This window comes from Panthera onca, chromosome B2, assembly GCF_046562875.1.
Source record: "Panthera onca isolate mPanOnc1 chromosome B2, mPanOnc1 haplotype 2, whole genome shotgun sequence".
Lineage (NCBI taxonomy): Eukaryota > Metazoa > Chordata > Mammalia > Carnivora > Felidae > Panthera > Panthera onca.
In genome coordinates, this window is record NC_138343.1 from 95,133,489 (window position 1) to 95,154,126 (window position 20,638).

The window sequence follows — 20,638 nt, forward strand, 5'->3', positions numbered from 1 at the left end:
CCACATTAAAAAAAGTAATGGGGGTGCCTTGGTGGCTCAGTCCATTAAGTGTCCAACTCTTGATTTTGGCTCAGGTCATGATCTCACTGTTTGTTAGATCGAGCCCCGCAATGGGCTCTGTGCTAACAGTGCATATGCTTCTTGGGATTCTCTCTCTCCCTTTCTCTCTCTCTACCCCCTTATGTCTCTCTCTTTCTAAAAATAAATAAAAGTTAAAAAATTTTAAGCAATGTATCTACATATTATCTCTTTTTAAAAAGAAAAAAGACAGAGTTGGGGTGCCTGGGTGGCTCAGTCGATTAAGCGTCCGACTTTGGCTCAGGTCACGATCTCACGGTTCATGTGTTCAAGCCCCACGTCAGGCTCTGTGCTGACAGCTCAGAGCCTGGAGCCTGCTTCAGATTCTTGTCTCCCTCTCTCTCAGCCCCTCCCCTGCTCATGCTCTCTCTCTGTCTCTCACAAATAAACATTAAAAAAAATTAAAAGAAAAGAAAAAAGAGAGAGAATCTTAAAAAAGATTCTAAATTTCCCACCATTTTCTAAATCTATTCACTTCCCCCCAGACACCAACGTTCCGTTCAATTTCTGGTATATCGTTTTCTTCATTTTTTTTTGTAAGCAATATGTGGTGTCATTTTCTTTGCTTTTTGAATTTCTAAAAATGGTATCACAGTTTTTCAATGTTAATTCATTTTTTGAAAGAGAGCGAGTGAGTGTGAGCTGGTGGGGGGGGGGGGGGGGGGGGAGGGGCGCGGCACAGAGAGTGAGGGAGACACAGAACCCAAAGCAGTTTCCAGGCTCCGAGCTGTCAGCACAGAGCCCGACCCAGGGTTCAAACCCACAGACTGAGATCATGACCTGAGCCAAAGGTGGCTGCTTAACAAACTGAGCCACCATCACATTTTTCATGTCATTCTGCAACTTGCTATCTTTCCTCTTAATATTGTGTTTTTAAGATCTAGCCATGTTTGTTTTGCATATAAAATCGGATTCATTATTTTTAAGGCTTTGTATAACTCTCTGGGCCCATTTCCTACTGATGGGCAGTTAGGATGTTTCCTGTTGTTCACTACTGTGGTGCTGCAAAGATCCTCCTCTGTCCCTGTGCAGTGTGAAACAGTGTGACGTTGGTACCACGGCAGCTTGGCTAAGCGAGGACTACGTTTCCCAGAATTCCCTCTCTGCACTTCCCCAGGTTAGCATGTGCCACGAGAGGTTTGGGAAGCAAGTGTGAATGGTAGCAGGGCCTGTGGCTCCTCCAGCTCCTCATCTCCTTCAGCCTCTCTGACTCCTGAGCCAGGTGCAGGTTGAGTTCTGAGACGAACGGCACCGGTTTCTCTTGCAGGTCACTCCTGTTGTCAAAGCTGAAAGCTTGGAGGTGATGAGAGACCTATGCAAGTTCCAGTCCATCATCATCAGTTCCACGTTGTCCCTGCTCTTCCCCACATCGTGTCCCTCATTCCTTCTCAACTGTCTGGCCTGTTCTCTTTAGGCTCTAGCACCAGACACAGAAGCCACACCTCATGTAGCCTGTTTGTATCAACTCTGTAATAAAGCCCTTGCTCTATACCAGACCTAGTGGTTCAGCTTCTCCAGATCCAACCCTGCCCGGTGTCTTTAGAAACAGACACCCTAAGCTGCCCTCTCCTGCAATCACCTCACTCTCTCCTGCTTCTCCTGGACGTGCAGATGGACAGCAGGCGCCTCATATTTAGGAAAGAAAAAGCTGTTCATACTAGAACAAGATTGCCTCCTACCTCCTCTGATAACCTTCTTTCTTCCCTTTTATGGGCGCTGTCTCCTCCTTACTCAGAAATTAACTGATTAGTGGAACATACAATCTCTTCATGCTTTCTTACAAAACTAAACATACTCTTTCCATATGATCTAGCAATCGTGGTCCTTGGTATTTACCCAAAGGTATTGAATACTTATATCCACTAAAACCTGCACACAGATGTTTATAGCAGCTTTATTCATAGTTGCGAAAATTTGGAAGCAAGCAAGGTGTCCTGTAATAGGTGAATGGATAAAGAAATCTATGGTACATCCAGACAATGGAATATTATTCAGAATTTAAAAGAAATGCACTATCTAGCCCTGAGAAGACAAAAACATTTAAGAGCAACCTTAAATGTCTATGACCAAGTGAAAGAAGTCAATCTGAAAGGGCTACCCACTGTATGAGTTCAACTATATCACGTTCTGGCAAAGGCAAAACTATGGGAGACAGTAAAAATATCAGTGGTTGCCAGGGATTGGGGGTGAAGTAGGATGACAATTAAGAGGATTTTTAGGGCAGTGAAACTACTCTACCCTGTATATTATAACAATGGATACATGTCATACGTTTTTCCAAACCCATAGAATGTACAACACCAGGAGTGAACTATTACTTAAACTATGGGCTCTGGGTGATTACGATGTGTCAGTGTAGGTTCATCAATTATAAAAAAAAAAAAAATGTACCACTCTCAAGGGGGATGTTGACAATGGGGGAGGCTATGCATGTGCGGGGAAGGGAGTATATAGGAAATCTCTGTACCTTCCCCTCAATTTTGCTGTGAACCTAAAACTGATCTTAAAAATTGTCTTAATAAAAAAAAATAAATTCTTCCTTGCTAAGGACCCACGAAGAAGATAACTGCCTCATTTTTTACTTTTTAAAGGAAATTCACTTTCTGATTTTAAATATGAAACATGTGTCATTTGAGACAAATGAGTAAGTCGACATGGCATTTCACCAGGGGCTTCCCCTTTATTGGGATTTCATCGATATGGAAACAGACGAGGCTTGAGAAGAACAAAATTGTACTTATTTTTTAAAGCTGAAGAGCATAGGTGAGACAGGAAAAAAAAGCCATGGGTAGAAATCCATCACATTCACTTATCCAAAGGAGAAATGGGGGATACCCAACTCTGTTACCCTCTGAGCAGTACTGTAGGCAGGGCTAACTTGAATGTCCTTTTCCAGAGGATGCCACCAGTGCTACCAGCAACATAGCAGTGAAGAGAGAATGTGATTATGGAAATTCAATCTCATAAAAGAATGTCTCGCCTCTTCGAGACAACAAGGAGCTGAAGGCTGGGTACTTGAAGAGACTAAAGCACAAGAAAACTGAAACACTCTCTCTGCCACTTGTTTCAGTTAGATTACTTCATCCTGACAACACTAACACTTTCCCCTCAAGTTTAGAATTGACTAGGAATTGGGGGTGGGGAGAATTCATCCTTCATCACTTTTCATCTTGAGAGAAAGAGAGAGAGAGATGAGAAAGAGAGAGAGAGAGAGAGAACCTCTTGAATAAGTGGGATGCCTCTCTCTCATGTAACTATTATCAAATTGAGGTTATAAAACAGATATGTGAAATCATTTTTTTTAAAGAGCACAAGGTAGGACGAGGTATTTTTGGCAAACTAAGTAGCGGAACAGTAGGTAGTCAGAGTTCTTATTTTACCTAAGACTCTACCTGTTACATGCACTCCTAACGTTCTGCATGTGTCATGGTAAGGACTCTAACTTTATATATTAATCTACTTTTAGAGTGTAGGGTGAGTGCACTTACAGTATTGCCTAAGTTCATCCACTGTTAAAGACTCAAACCCAAGTTTAAAAAACAAAAAAAAAGAGGCTGAAGACAACCATGAGTAACTCTTTGTTTCCAGTAGGATGCCTTCATCAGTGAGTAACTGAAGACCCAACTAAAGGTGGATTAAGCTTGGGAAATTTATTTCCTTGCATAACAAAAGTCCAGAAGAAGATCAGCTCCAGACTTCATTAATTCAATGGCTCAGCAACACAGCCACAGACCCAGGGTCTTTCCATCTCCCTGCCTCATTACTGGCATGTCAGCTAGGTTTTCTCATAATCACAGGACAGTTACAGCATCACATCCTCAAACACCAATGTCCAGAGGTCTGTGTCTCATTTTTAGAGCTAAGATGCCTCTCTCAGAAACTCCTTCCCACCTCCTTGTCAGGAACTAGATCATGGGACCGTCCCTGAGGCATTCACTAGGGAGAAGAACGAGACTTCTGTGATCTGCTTAGACCCAGTCGGAGTTGAGAGGAGCCTCTGTGTGGACGTGTGGCAGTCACGGCTTTGGGGTGAGCCACTGACAGTACATGCTATGCTGCTGTGAAGCTGGAGCTTGATTCTACCTCTACATAAGAATAAAATACTTGCTGTCAGGTTCAAAATGGGCAGTTTCTATAAATACTTTTAGTTTAATATTTTGCCCATTGAGAAGCCTAACGAATAGAATGTTAGCAGGTGCTAACCCTATCTGAAACCTATTTATGCTAGTAGTCCGAGCTTGTTCTAAGAGAGAAATTTGAAGCCACTTTCCAGGTAACATCCCTCCTAAATATCTGCAAATGACCAAACATCACCTAACTTCCTTATTGAGGAAATACTGTTCTATGAACAAGATTAAAAAAAAAACGGGTGTGTACAAGACAGCCACCTTGTTTTATGTACCCCCCAGTCTTCTTTCTGTTGGAAAATATGAACCCCCACTACCCAGGATTCCTACATGACTCTGGTACACCCGCCAACCACAGTACCCACTGCAGAGGTAGACGTGTGGCCCAGGCCTTGGCATGCAGGGCACTCCAGTACCCTCACCACAGCAATGGACCCTCAACTAGACTCCACCTTAGCCTGGGCAGGCACCACACCAAAAAGTCTTTCCTTCCCTGAGATTTATTAGATGAAAACCAAAAGCATAAGTATCACTTTTTTCTTTTTTTTTTTTTCTTTTTTGGATCCTAGGTGTAATAGGAGAAAATGTGGCTGAGAAAATGTGGCTAAGAAAACACAAAAAAGAAACAAAGACTAGTGGCCATGAGAGAGAGACAGAAAGAGAGAAAAGGAAATAAAGAGGTGCATCCAGCTGGCCCGAAGCTGTGAACGTCCCAGTGTGACAGATTGCATAATTGACCCTAATTTCTACCCCTCCCTCTATCCACAACTTTTGCCATGAGACTTTGCAGTTCCACTTCCACGGGGAGAGTATATTCCCCCACTCCCTGATTTTGAGCTTGGCCAAGGGATTTACTTTGGCCCATGGGATGTCAGCAGACACATCTTCAACAAGGGTTTTACTATGTCTTTGCCCTCACCAGGCGAAGAACCCACCTCCGCTCACCTGCTGTCCGAGGAAGCTGTGAGAGACACACATGAGCAGAACCACAGCTCAGTATAGCAGCTCCTTACCCTAAATCTGCTGACATAGGAGCAAGCTCAGCAGACATCAGCAGAGCCGTCCAGCCACCCACAGATGTGTGAGCTAAATAAACGCTGGCTGTCACGTGCCGCTGAGATTTGCATGGTTGTTTATTACACAGAAATGGCTGACCAATACCCCAGCTGTGTGAGCCAGTGTATCACCCCATCCTTTCTTCGCCTAATATTTGTCAGTTTGTTTTTAATCACCAAAATGGAGGCTTCCAAAGGGGCTTCTTGCCTGTTTTGTTCTCTGTTTGATCTCCAGTATCAACAAAATGGACTGGCACACTGTAGGCACTCAATAAATATTTGATGAATAAAGAAAGTTTGAGCTGAATTTCTGTCACTGCAAACACAAACCCTGACTAATACAAGCCACACATCAAATGAGATTTTTTTCTCCTCTGATTTTACAACAGATATTTACGTCACAAAAATCACATCGATAGAATTTAGTCTAGTGGCTTTCTCTTATATTAGGAGGATTTTCACTGTTAAACCATGAACGTATCAAGGGGCCAACACAAAAGTACAGACTAGTCCTTAATGAAGTCAATTTGCAATTGTTTCTTGGCAGAGAAACTGTAAGTCATAAAGCGTGAAACTCACCCAGCAAATCCACACTAGGGCATTAGATCACATGTTAATCCTTTGTTATCTACACCTCCACTGATCACTGAGACAATAGTGGCTGGATATTACATGATTGGCATTTGATTTTTCTTGCTTTTTACTTCATACAGGAAAGTTTCAAGAATAGTGCGAAGAACTATATGCCTTTTACCCAGATTCATCAATTCTTAGCATTTTGCTCCATTTGCTTTATCATCTGCTCACTCTCTGTATATTTTCCCCTTAAGCATTTCAGAGTGAAGCATTTCAGAGTTATTGCAGATACAATACCCCTTTATCAATAGATATTTCTGTGTATATTTCCCAAGAAATATGTGGCTTTAACATAACCACAGCACACTTACCAAAATCAACAAACCTTAGTCCTGATATCCAAACTACCATTCATATTCAGATTTTCCAATTGTCCCAATAATGTCATTTATAGCTCTTTTTCTTTCCAGTTCTGAGACCCAATCCAGGATCACACAACTCCAATTAATTGTCCTGTCTAATCGAGGATATTTTCTCAGTCCTTTGTTGTTTTCATGATTTTGACATTTTTAAAAAATTTGTAATTCAACCTAAATTTATTTAATGGGATTATGCTTTGCAGAGTATTACACTAAATTGTATATTTAAGTTCTCTAAATCTCTGTCTCCCATTATATGACTAAGTATATAGTAACAAGGAATTTTATTTATCCTAAGATTGTTTAATTGTAGTAAAATGTGTGCAACATAAAATGTATCATCATAACTATTTTAGTTATTATCATGACTATTTAAAAAAATTTTAATGTTTTATTTACTTTTGGCGGGGCGGGGGGGGGGGGGGGGGAGGGGCATAGACAGAGAGGGAAACATAGACTCTGAAACAGGCTCCAGGCTCTGAGCTGTCAGCACAGAGCCCAACACAGGACTCAAACTCAGGAACGGTGAGATCATGACCTGAGCCGAAGTCAGACGCTTAGCCAACTGAGCCACCCAGATGCCTCAATTTTTTAACATAACTATTTTAAAGTGTACAGTTCAGTAATGTTAAATACTTTCACATTGTTGTACAACCATCACCATCATCCATCTCCAGAACTCTTTTCCTCTTGCAAAACTGAAGCTCTGCGCCTATTAAACAATAACTCCCCCTTTCTCCCTTTCCCCAGACCCTGGCAACAACCATTCTACTTCTGTACCAATGAATTTGACTACTCTAGATTCCTAGTATAAGTGGAATCATTCAGGGTTTGTCTTTTTGTGACTGGCTTATTTCACTTAACATAATGTCTTTGAGGTTCATCCATGTTGTATCACATGAAGGATTTCCTTCCTTTGTAAGGCTGAATAATATGCTGTTGTATGTATATACCACCTTTTGCTTATCTATTCATCCTTCCATAGACATTTAGGTCACTTCCACCTTTTGCTAATAATTCTGCTATGAACATGGGTGTCCAGTATCTCCTGGAGACCTGGTTTCATTTCTTTTGGGGATACACCCACAAGTGGAATTGCTGGATCATATGGTCATTTTATTTTTAGTTTTTTGAGGAAGTGCCATACTGTTTTACATAATGGAAAACATTCCCATCAACAGTGTACGAGAGTTCCAATTTGTGTACATCCTCACCAACACTTGTTATTTTCTGGGGTTTTTTCCCTCTTTTCTTTTCCTTTTTTAAAATATTAGCCACACTGGGTGGCTCACTCAGTTAAGTGTCCAACTGCAGCTCAGGTCATAATCTCACCGTTCCAGAGTTTAAGCCCTGCATTGGACTCTGTGCTGACAGCTCAGAGCCTGGAGCCTATTTCTGATTCTGTGTCTCCTTCTCTCTCTGCCCCTCCCCTGCTCATACTGTGTGTGTGTCTCTCTCTCAAAAATAAATAAACATCACCAAAAAAAATTTTTTTTTAATATTAGCCACACTAATTGGTATAAAATGGTATCTCATCATTTTGAGTTGCATTTTCCTAATGATTAGTGATGTGAAACATCTTTTCATGTGCTTCTTGGATGTTTGTCTATCTTCTTTGGAGAAATGTTTATTCAAGTCTTTTGCCCCTGTTTGAATTGGGTTATTTATTTTCTTATTGATGAGTTATAGGAGTTCTTTTTATATTCTGGATATTAACTTATCAGATAATCAATTTACAAATATTTTCTTCCATTCTGTGGGTTTTCTTTTCACTCCGTTGATTATGTCCTTTCATGCACAGATGTTGTTAATTTTGATGTAGTCAAATTTATCTATTTTTTGTTGTGGTTGCCTATGATTTTGGAGTTATAGTCAAGAAGTCATTGTCAGATCTAAGGTCATGAAGGTTTTACATCGTTGATCTGTTGTGAGTTAATTTTTGCATACAATGTAAGGAAAAGGCCCACCTTTATTCTTTTTTGCATGTGGATATCCAGGCTTTCCAGCATCATTTGTTGAACAGACTGTCCTTTCTCCATTGAATGGATGTGGCACCCTTATCAAAAATCATCTGACCACGTATGTGATTCTACTGCATTCTCCATTCTATTCCATTGGTCTATAAGTCTATCTTTATGCCAGTACCACACTGTTTTGATTTACTGTAGCTTTGTAATACATTTTGAAATCAGGAAGTGTGGGGTATCCAACATTCTTCTTTTTCATATTGTTTTGGCTATTCAGGCCTCTTGAGAATCCATATGAATTTTAGCACGGATTTTTTTTAATTTATGCAAAATTTTTTTATGCAGCATTTTTTAATTTATGCAAAAATGCATTTGGGATTTTGACATATTGTGTTGAATCTAGAGATCACTTTGGGTAGTTTTGACATCTTTACAATATTAAGGCTTCCAATTCATAAATACAGGATGTCTTTTCATTTATTTGTGTCTTTAATTTCCTTCGGCCACACTTTGTAGTTTTCAGTGTACAAATCATTCACCTACTTGGTTATGTTTATTCCTAGGTATTTTATTCTTTTTTTATGCTATTGTAAATAGGGTTGTCTTCTTAATTCTCTTTTCATATTGTTCATCGTTAATGTATAGAAATACAACTGATTTTTGTGACTTGACTTTGTATCCTGCAATGGTCTAATGGTTTTTTTGTGGAATTGGGTTTTCTACATAGAAGATTATGAAATAGAGGTAATTTTACTTTTTCCTTTCCAATTTGAATGCTTTTTATTTCTTTTTCTTTCCTAATAGCTCTGACTAGAATTTCCAGTACTGTGTTGAACAAAAGTGGTGAGAGCGGGCACCCTTGTCTGGTTCCAAATCTTAAAGGAAAAGTTTTCTTTTACCACTGAATGTGATGTTAGCTGTGGGCTTTTCATATACAACTTTTATTATGTTGAGGTAGTTTCCTTCTGTTTCTAGTTTGAGTGTTTTATCAGTGAAAGTTATCGGATTCTGTTACATGCTTTTTATACGTCAGTTGAGAGGGTCATTTGCTTTTCTCCCTTCATTCTGTTGAAAAATAAAGAATAAATAGCCTGTACTTTTGTTCTTTGGTCAAGGAGGTAAAACAAGCTACTCTGACAGAAAAAAAAAACATATACTGCCCTCAAAGAAAGTTCACATTAATGCATTCATTTAGTCAACAAATACTGAAAAAATGTTCAGTAGGTAGCAACTGACTTTCTTGGCACTGGAGTTTCAAAGGAAGGAAAACCTAGATCCTTCCTCCACCACTAGCGTCACAATGTACTAAGAGAGGCCAGCCCCTCCCCAGGAGGTCCCTGCGTTCTGTGCACTACTCACAGCAGTTTATCGACTGCATCCTCTGGTTTGCTCCTGAAGTTCCCTCAGACCACGATCCTCTGACTCCCCACCCTTCTTTGCCTGTCAAAATTTGAGACATTTTTCCAGTCCTAGCTCAAATTCCATCTCTTCTGAGAGAGACTTTCTGATCACCTTGCCCAGAATTATTGACTCTGCCATCTCTATTACACCCTACCCATCACCCTAGCATCTAAAAGGTAATGAGGAAGCATCAAGCATTTATCCTATCTTTCCTTGTACTATAGTACTTCAAGGGAGCCAGAGAGCAGATGGGAGGAAAATTATTTAAGAAGTATTCCAGGGGCACCTGGGTGGCTCAGTCAGTTAAGCCTCTAACTTCAGCTCAGGCCATGATCTCACAGTTTGTGAACCTGAGCCCCACATCAGGCTCTCTGCTGTCAGGGCAGAGACCACTTCGGATCCTGTCTCCCTCTCTCTCTGCACCTCCCCCACATGTGCATGCACCACCCCCCAAAATAAACATTAAAAAAAAATAAACAAGTATCCCAGTTAATAAATGCAGATGAATGGTAGAATGAGAAAATCACCATTTAAACAAGTTTTTTTAGTGGTTATTTATTTTTGAGAGAGAGAGAGACAGAGCGTGAGAAGGGAGGGACAGAGAGAGGGAGACACAGAATTCAAAGCTGGCTCCAGGATCTGAGCTGTCAGCACAGAGCTAGATGTGGGGCTTGAACTCACCAACCCACAAGATCATGATCTGGGCTGCAGTCAGACACTTAGCTGACTGAGCCACCCAGGCACCCCAATAACAAAACTTCTAAGCAACAATCATCAATGGATCCCAAAATCATTCCATGAAAAGCTGATGGAGAGATTAGGCTGACACCCCATGAAGCACTGGCCGATATTAGCATTACTGAAGTCAGGATAAGCAGACATTATGCGCTTCCAGAAATGACATCAGAGTGAGGACACAATACTTTACAGAAATTCCTGCCAAGAAGAATGAAGCCCGCCTAAATAAGTTGAACCTATACCTAATCAAGCTTCTAGGTCTAATCACCAAGCTGTAGGAAATACATACTCTAGAGAAACAAGGTGAACACCACACCATAAGGAAAGCAATCTGCCAAATTCACACATTCCACAAGGAAAAGTGGCCTGGTTTCACCAACAAAACCATTAACAAAAAAGGAGGAGAGACACTTATAGAATAAAAGAGGCTTATAAGCCTGCATAACAATAACATGCAATGTGTGAACCTTATTTGGATGCCAATTCAAATAAACCAACAGCAAAAAAGATATCTTTGAGACTATTAGAGAAACGTGAATAAAAAGTATTAGATAGTATGAAGGTTTATTGTTAATTCTGTGAGGTATGCTAATAGCATGGTTGTTATTATTTTTTTTAATATTTTTGAGAGAGAGAGAGACAGAGCATGAGCAGGGGAGGAGCAGAAAGAGAGGGAGACACAAAATCCCAAGCAAGCTCCAGGCTCTGAGCTGTCAGCACAGAACCCAATGTGGGGCTTGAACCCACAAATGCAAGATCATGACCTGAGTTGAAGTTGGACACTTAACCAACTGAGCCACCCAGGTGCCCCAGTTGTTATAGTTTTTAAAAGGCTTATCACTTAGAGTTGCACACCGAAGTATTTACTGGTGAAACAATATGGATGCTGAGATTTGCTTTAAAATAGTCCAGGGGCACCTGGGTGGCTCAACTGGTTGGGCATCTGACTCTTGATTTCACCTCAGGTGGTGATCCCAGTACCTGGAATCGAGCCCCACATCGGGCTCCTTGCTGTACGTGGAACCTGCTTAAGATTGTCTCTCTCTCTCTCTCTCTCTCTCTCTCTCTCTCTGCCCCTCTCCCCTGCTCACACCGTCTCTAAAATTAAAAAACCAAAACCAAAACAAAGAAACTCCAGAAAAGAATAAAAATAAAAACAAGGGAAAAGATGAAATAAGAATGGCATAAAGCTAGGCAATATAATATGGAGCTTCAATATAGATATGGAGGTTCCCTTGCAATCATCTATGGAGGTGTGATACACATTCTATTTTTGTATAACTTGAAAATCTCCATAATAAAAAATAATATAAAACTTAAAACAAACAACATCAAGAAAAACCCTTTGACATGGACAAGCACTAGACCATCAGAAGGTGGGCATCTGCATTAGAGCTCTATATCTGCTAAGAACTAGCAAGTCCAGGGCTTTGGTCCTCTGCATAAAGCAAAGAGTTGGATTTGAACTTCTCAAGTCTCTTCCAATTCTAACATATTCTGACTCTTACTCTGAAATCCCCGTTTCTGTTTCCTTCTCAAGAATCCTTTCCCAACTAAGTAACTGTAAGCCAGACAGGAGTTTCCTCTAATTCTCCCAAGACTACTTTCTCTGAATGTACGACTTACATGTCTCACTTTCTATTCTCTCCTGTGTAGAAAGTACCACAACTGATTCCTGTGTATCTAAATCATTCAACACACGCTGCACTCCATATATACATCTGCTTCTGTTATATGTGTGTGTGTCAGTGTCGTATGTCTGATACCATAAACTAGGACACTGTCAATTCAGCATATGGGTGTTCACTTTAATCATGCTGATGACTTAGCACGTTGTCAGCAAGAGCAAATGTATAATACCATAATACTATAGTGTAAATAGTAAACTCTCTAAGCAATCTGTTGGCAGCTGGCCTGTCTGCAACAGAATACAAAAACCTGCACTTTCTGGCTTAATTTGCTTCTTCTCTCCTGTCCAACATTATGGGTTGGCATTTGGTAGATATTTCCAGGGATAGATGAAGGATCTTTCTTTGTGTCTCATGCAAAACAGGCTTAATCCACAAGGTTTCTCTTTTCTCTCACTAACTCAGGATACATGGCCCCCTTTCTTGTGAGCTGAATATAAACTCCAATTTTGTCTTTTAGATAACTTCCAAAAACTAGGTAGAGACTGCATGAAAGTTTATGTGTTTTTTTTTTTTTTCTTTTCTTTTTGGCAGTGATGGATGGGTGGGTAGAGGGATGCTTGCTGTGCTTTTGAGCATTTGGCCAATTCCGATTGAGTCATCATATTTTGCCTATATGTAAATTTGCTTATTGTAAATTTTCTCTAATATCCTCTCAACTTCTGGATGACCTGGTCTAAGGATGTTAAACACTGTATACAGCTAAATTTCATACCTGCTGAGGCAGTGTTGGCAAAATCTTAAAAAAAAATAGGACCAGGGTTGCCTGGATGTCTCATTTGGGTGAGCGTCTGACTCTTGATTTCAGCTCAGGTCATGATCCCAGGGTGGTGGGATCGAGCCCCACATCGGCTTGGAGCCTGCTTAAGATTCTCTCTCTCTTTTCCTCTGCCCCTCTTCCCTGAGCTCTCATTCATTCTCTCTCCCAAATAAAATTAATTAAATTTAAAAAAACCTTTTTTTAATTTTTTTTAACACTTATTTATTTTTGAGACAGAGAGAGACGGAGCATGAACAGGGGAGGGGCAGAGAGAGAGGGAGACACAGAATCTGAAACAGGCTCCAATCTCTGAGCTGTCAGCACAGAGCCCGACGCGGGGCTCGAACTCACGGACCATGAGATCATGACCTGAGCCGAAGCCAGACGCTTAACCGACCGAGCCACCCAGGCGCCCCCAAAAAAATTTTTTTTAATGTGACCGTAAATTTCTATCAGTGGTTTCAACAAAAGTAGCCCTTTACTTTTGCAAATGACTTCACAGAACTGAGCTGCTCTGGCTGTACCTGGTTTACTGAATTATGGGGAAACTCTGAATTCAGTTTGCATTCTATACCCAGGGTGAGAAGAGACTGCATTTCAGGGAGCTGTGACCAGGATTAAATGAGATTATGTATACAAAGTGTTTACCATAGCGTGTGGGAACAGCAGGCACACAAGACAGTTCTTTTTAGCACTCCTTTTACCCCCGTACAGTCCTTAGAAAGAGTACATTTTCAGTACACATTTGTTGAATAAATAAGTTGAATCGGCGTAATGAGAAAGATAAGTTACTCAAGATCTCTGAACAAATACAGTTTCTCTCTCAACTGGGTAATATAACTTGTCAAGGATTTTTGTAGAGTGTGAATCTATAGAATGCCCCAACATAGAATTTTTAAATCAACTCAATTTTGAAAACTTAATAGGAAGAGTTAATAAAGGAAAGGTCGATTTATTCAGATGAATCAAAGATGAATCTTGAGATGTAATCATGTTTTATTTGTACAGGTCCTTTACCCTAGAATCAAAGCATTCACCACATATCTCATTAACCCTTACAACACCCTCAGGAGGCAGGTAGATGTCTAAGATGATCCCCTTGTTACTGATGGAGAGAGAGCCTGAGGCCCAAGACAGTGAAGGGACTTGTCAGAGGCCACATCAAGTGAGTGAGTAATGAAGCAAGAAACGGAACTAAATTCTAGTCTTTATCCTGGGGCACACTATTATGTTTTACCATGAGGCTGCCAAACATCTCAATTACTTTTTACTCTAAATTCATTTTAAAATAAGCACCCCCCCCCCTTTTTTTAATCGGCCAAGAGTACAAGATGGCAATAACTAAGACAGAAAGACACAAATCAGTTGGGTTTTTTGTTTAATAGTTCCATGATATCAGCTAACACCGTCTAGGGAAGAAAACTGAAGCAAATCTTGTTTCAAAAACAAACTTCTGCATAAGGCAAATTGTTACATTTTAGGGCAATTAATGTGATTTCTAATTTGCAACTGAAAACACGGGGAGGAGGGTTTGAGTTTCCAAACAGAACTGGAGAGACTGAGCATACTTCTCCATTGACTTTCCTGTGATTCTACCTGGGGGTGTGGGTAAACAAATTCTTTTTAATTGACTCACTTGAACAGGGATTACCAGAATTTTCAGGTATTTCAATCTCCAAAATTTCCCAGAAACCCTCAGGATGAGTAGTTATGATTTTAGTATCTTTGGACTAAAAACAACACACATAACCACAAAATGATCCATGGCTCCAATGAATTCGGTGCAACTGGCAATGAATCTGTGTTCAATATGCTCTGTATCTCCCTACACTTAAAGTCTGTTGGCGCCGCGAAGGCCCAGTGGGTGGATGGGTTCCCGGGAGCATGCAAGCAGCTCCGGGACAAGAACCCGAATCCGGGGGCGCAGGGCTGGTTTCCACATCCGCTCCATCTCCGCAAGGATTGAGAAAACCCGGCTCACAGAGCGAACTTCTCGGGCTCCAAGTCATTTCCTGGTGTTTTAATCACAGACACAAGGAGACCGCGGAACGAGAGACGCCAGTGCCCTAAGCGCGGGACTCGCGGCGGCCCCTGCGCCTCGCCCTCCTGGGGCCGGTGGCGCGCGTCCCCCGCCCCGGCTTGGGGCCCAACTGCCCGGCGCAGACCCGCGCGCCCCGCCCGTCGCAGTCAGGTTCTGTCTTCCCAGAGTCAGAGTTCCAGTTTCTACTTTCCTTCCCGACATTTCTCCTTCGGGGTCTTCCAAGGATCGGAAGGTGGCGGAGCCCCTGGCCAGGGAAACCCGCGACAGCTCAGCGCTCAATCTGGCGGGCCTTTGGTGGTTCATCTACATCCCACTGGCCCCTTATTTCCACGCGGAAAAGTAGAGATGTTTGGCCACCAGCAGGTACTTTGAAGGGAGGGCATTTTTGAACAGGCTTCTCTGCTTAACCTCCTGGGCACACTGATGGTCGCATGTGAGGCCTCATGACCCACCCAGCAGCCACAGAAGCTCGGAAGGGACGATTTTGATGGCGGCGACCTCTGGCCTCCTCCTTTCAACCTTAAGACCTCTCTGGTTCCAGGCTTATTGAACCTGATGCTGCGATCAGTCCTCTTCATCTTCTAACCAAAGATGGTTGGGACTCAGGTCCCGGACCCAGACTGTGTGGTTTCTGTCATTAGCTCCCCTATTTATCAGCTGCTGCGTGACCCTGGGCAAGTTACTTAACCTCACTGGTCTTCACTTTCTCTCTTTGTAAAATGGGAATTCTAACAGCACCAACCTGAGTTCTGTTGTGAGAATAATATGAGATAATGCATTTAAAGTGTTCTGGCATAAGGACTGGTTCAATTAATGTCAGGGGCTGCTTGGTGGAATTAAATAAGCTTTGTAGGAGAGCTCATTCAATCAAGAAGAATTTATTGACAGTGCCCCTGTGTGCCAGGACCTGTCCTAGGAACAAGAAAGAAAGCAGGGAATGTAAGAGACAACAAGTGCTGTCCCCTTGGAGCTCACTTGGGTGGAGGAGGTGGGGGGGGGGGGGAGTTACACAGCAAACACAGTAGTGCTTCTCATAGTGAGAAGAGGCATAGGTGCCAGTCTAAACAGAGTGGACAGCTGCTGGAGCAAAGGGAGGGAGGAGCCACTGGAGAAGCTGGGCCAGCCAGAGAGCGGTGAGAGCAGGATGGACCTACCGGCCAATTTCCCTTACTAAATCCTATCATCCACCCTCCAACCCCCACCCAGTGAGCTCTCCCTTGGGAGATCTGCCTAAGGAAACAGGTTAGGGACCTGAAGGGAAACACGATTCTAGTCAAGTGCCTCTTCCTCCATTCCACCCCATACGTGGCAGCCTATCCTTTTACACCTTCAGAAGAATTCCCATAATAATAAAAGGGGATAACTCACATTCTCTCAAGGAATCGAATTTCCCCTTCCTCCTTTCCATGGAAGATGACCGGGATGGTACGTGATGATGCTGATGCAAACTAAGCAAAAGATGGACTTTTCTCCCTCAGCTGTCAGCAGTTAACAGTGACCACACACTTCCAAGGCACTATACAAAGAAATACCCATAACAAATGATTTCAGGATGCTACATTCTAATTTACATAGCACCACTACAAATAGGAAAACTTCTAAATGTCAGTAAGGTAGAATACTGATATATATGCTCACTTAGAAGTCTGACTTGCTTACATGCTATAAATATTACATATCAGTAACAATCACTACCACTTACTGTGTTCTTCTGTGTTTAGTGTTCTTTGTGTATTTACTTATTTAATAACATTGGGAACCCTATAAGGAAGTATCTACCATCATTTTACAGATGAGAAAATGGAGTTAAATAACTTGCCCAAGATCATAGAGCTAGTATATGCTGGAGCTACTCCCTTCCTCCCATTTTATTGTGGGTTCACTCATAAACAAATATTTATTGAGTGCCTTCCATGTGCCAGGCACTGTTCTATGCATTTGCGGATACAACTTTTAAAAATCCTTACCCTCATATATGTTATTTACATTCTTGTAGAAGGACAGAAGCAACAAGAGGGGGCAAAGGTAAATGGGAGTATAAAAGTTAGGTACCAGGGAGAAAAATTAAGCAGAGAAAAAGGAAAAGGCAGGGATTGGGTTACAGGGCTAAACAGGTGGGGGGAGGGGGGGTGGGGAGGGAACTTTACCCAGAGGATGGTATTCAGCAAAAACTGGAAGAAAACTATGCTAATGGGAGTGGGGCACCGACAGCCCAGTCAGAGGGAACAGCAAAGACTAAGGCAGGACTCACAGTGTGGCTGGATGGGTGTGGGCTTGGGCAAGGAGAAGGGGAGTAGAAGGGTCAGACGCGGCGGAGTGGTCACTCAGGAGCCTAGACGGAAGGATTTAAACTATGATCCTCAGTAAGGTGGGGAGTGACCGGAAGTTCTGAGTTCTCTGATAGAACAGGATTACTCTGGCTAGAACAGGATCCGGGATCGAAGAGTACACTAGCAGGGGGCAAAGTAGAAACAAGGAGACTGATTAAGAGGCTGCCATAATAACCTAGGGGAGAAATGATGAGATTGGTGTAGGCCCAAGTAGTAGTACCAGATGCCATAAAGAATGGTCAGATTCTGGATATACACAGAAGCATTTTCTGGTAGGCACCATTTGGAGTGTGCAAGTAAGAGGAGTCAAGGATGGCTCCAAGGTTATTGACCTGAGCACCTCCTGAAAAAAATGGTTTGCTCTTCAGGGAAAGGGGAAAGAGGAACGCTATGGATGGAGCAGGTTTGGGGGCAAAGCTTCAAACAAGTTAAATTTCAGCATCTTTTAGACATTCGGCTGGAGACAGATATCCAGTAGGCAGCTGAATAAACAAAACTGGAGGTTGGAGTTTGGAGAAGTTCAGGCTGGAAATACATATATTTTTACGGAGGGGCGGAACGCGGGGGAACTGCCAGGCTCTAGCTCGGGTGACTGCAAGAGATCACTTAGGAGGTGAGGGCAGGAGGCGGTAAGAGGTCGCGACCCCGCCCCAGGTGCTCCAACTTTTCCCACTTCATCAGGACTGAAGGAGAGCACAGCCTGGGCACTTGGGTTACTCGTTACTTACACGGTTAAACCGCTGCCCACACTCCTGGGCTGAGGTAAGCCTTTTCACCCGAGGAGCTGGGATGAGGCAGAAGTTTGGTGTGCCACGTTTGGCATTAAATGGCCCCAGGGAAGCCATTTGATCTCTCTGTCGTTCCGTAAAATGGGCAGACTGGCACCCCCAGTAATCTGTAGCAATCTGGGGTCAGTGAGAGAAAGGAGCCCAGAAAACTAACTCTTTTGCCCCTTCCTGCTTCTTAGAGCTCCCCCCAGCATTTTGCGTCGCATTTACCTCCACACGTTGCCCTGTCTCCACAAATGCTTCCCCAGCGCCACGCTGGTACAAGCTAGGTGTTCAGGGAAGGCGAGACGGAAGCCAAGGATCGGGAGTGGGCTCCCGGGACAGCAGTGAGCCCGGGCAGTCTTCCCAAGGAGTGGAAGGGATGGGGCGCGCCCGCTGCCCTGATACCCCCGCCCCGGCCAGCGCGCCGGCTCCTAACCGCGGACGGGGCGGGGAGGGGCCTCGGCCGGCGCTTCCTCGCAGGGGCGAGCGGATGGAGCGGGCCGCCGCGCTCCAAGACGCACGCAGGGAGGCTGGCAGGCGCCGCGCTGCGCTGCGCCTGTGCGGCGGGGACGCGGGCCTCCGCGCTGGGGGGGCGAGCAGGGCGCCGCCCGCCGGAGAGCGAAGCGTCTGGACCACGGTACAGCCGCCGCGCCCGGCCGGCCTCGGAAACGCTCCGGGGCACGGCGCCCGGACTATTTTTTGTTTGTTTGTTTGTTTGTTTGTTTCTAAGAGCGATTCCTTTTTCCCTCTACTGTCGTCCTTCAGCTGTCCGAAGGAAAGGGGAATCCAAGGTTCCCGCAGACGGGCCATCCACGGAAGATTGTGTAGGGCCCTCTCGGATCTGGAGAGGGCTGGTTGTTCTGGTGAAGACAAACCGGACGCCCAGAACCTGGCGGCGCCGGGTCTCCCCGGGACGAGGACGCCCCGCGGAGAACCCAAGCATTGGGACCAATTTCCTATGAACGCAGGTGAAATCCTGAGGGCCCTTGCTGAGGATTTCACAGGTTGTTGTAGAAATTCATTAAACCAAATTTACAAAGCATCTTTTCAATACCTTCCAGCAAACAGGGCCTAGCAAGAATGGAGGAATTAATCTGGATGTTATGGGCAGTGGTTCCTAACCTTGGGGGGGGGTAGGGGTGGCGGGGGGTGGGGGTGGGGTCGTCGATCTCTTTTGAATTGAACGCAAGCTATAGACACAGGCCCCCAGCACACACTTTGATGCTTGTTTGACGTTTCGGGAACACACACACCCACACCCACACACGCGCGCGCGCACACACACACACACACACACACACACACACACACACACCTTCTCTATTCCACCTGGAGCCCTGAATGAAAAAGGATGCCTGACGAGAATATGCACAAGCTTTGTGATCTCTGAAGGGGAAAAACAAAAACAAAACATCCAGTTAATTTCACAGGGCTTGTTTGGGTGTTTTGTTGTTGTTGTTTTCTCTCTGTGACAAGTGGACCACGGTTAATCAAGTGATCGAGTGAGTTTGGTGGATATGAAAGGATGCAGGCCTCCTGGGAAGGGAAAGATGCAATTAGAATGGAATCATTCCCTTGGGTTGTCCTGGCCTTTCTAAACCACCAACAAAAATGTAATCAGGGCAAAAATGTTTGGGAAGAAAGCTAGCAAACTGGGAAAGGTTTCCTTAAACATAATGATGACAGTTCTGTAATTTTGTTAATTCTGTTCACCAAGAAACTTCTCTGTTTTAAGTCTGAAACTTTTGATGGCCTCAGAGAAGCAGTACATGGCCCTGGGTTTTTTTGGGGGGGGGAGGGGGCAAGAATGCCATACATACTGTTCTAGGACAGCAGCTCTCCACCATCTAACTGGCCTGCTGGTGGTGGTTTTGTGTAACTGTGGAGGATTACATATCTGTCTTATTTTATTTCACCAGATGGAGTAAATGCAACAATATTTGGGGGGGGAAAAACATTTCCTGTCTTTTTGTTCTTAACATAAAAAATACTTTATTGCTATTTTTTTTGTTTGTTTTCAGAATATTTTCTCCTCCTCTGGGACACTTTTTGAAGCCTCTAAGCACATTATTTGCCAGGACCCTTTGGATTCTCACAATCTTCCTAACTCTGTCTATAACCAAGACTTGCTGGACCTGCTCCATTAGGGAAACTTGTGTTTTACAAGCTGTAGAAGATAACTACAATAACTAGGGTTTTCTTTTTCCTTTTCTTTTCTTTTTAGAGAAAATTTCAAACTTAAAACACTTAGTATTTATGGGCAATTGATTTTTCTTTTATTACCCATTTAACCATGGCTTTTCTTTGACGCTCATCCAGAGGGACTCTCATCATCCATGGCTAGATCAGAGAAGCCAAAAGGAAAGGTCTTCATCATCTCTAATCTCCATCTCTCACCTCCCTCCAAAGCAGTTTGCAATAAAGAGAACTCACTCCCACATCCTGATCCCTGTTCTTCTTTGATCTTCCCCATCATTTTCTTATTAAAAACAACTGCTCTGTTGCCACCACCACCAGTTGCAAGTTGTCTGAATAACTATATTCATCCTTAAAATTTTAATTTTGAAAATCAAGTCATATATTAGAGTTATTATGCCAAGTTTATCCCCACTTGAAAAACAAGGGGAAATCTATAGAGAACAACCCATTAATTTTCCATCGGTTTAAAAGCACTAAAATGCTACTTTC

At 43.0% G+C, this 20,638-nt stretch overlaps 2 long non-coding RNA genes across 2 annotated transcripts; one reads left to right on the forward strand and one right to left on the reverse strand.

Annotated features, from left to right (window-relative positions):
* The first annotated feature begins 14,809 nt into the window (after window positions 1-14,809).
* Window positions 14,810-20,463, forward strand: LOC132667449 (uncharacterized). Its single transcript, XR_009605162.2, has 3 exons — window positions 14,810-15,213; window positions 18,716-18,918; window positions 19,972-20,463. It is a non-coding gene; the product is annotated as an uncharacterized LOC132667449 (long non-coding RNA).
* On the reverse strand, window positions 15,174-18,458 carry LOC132667448 (uncharacterized). Its single transcript, XR_009605161.3, has 3 exons — window positions 18,179-18,458; window positions 16,219-16,366; window positions 15,174-15,599 (listed from the first exon to the last, which is right to left on the reverse strand). It is a non-coding gene; the product is annotated as an uncharacterized LOC132667448 (long non-coding RNA).
* Window positions 20,464-20,638: the final 175 nt, after the last annotated feature.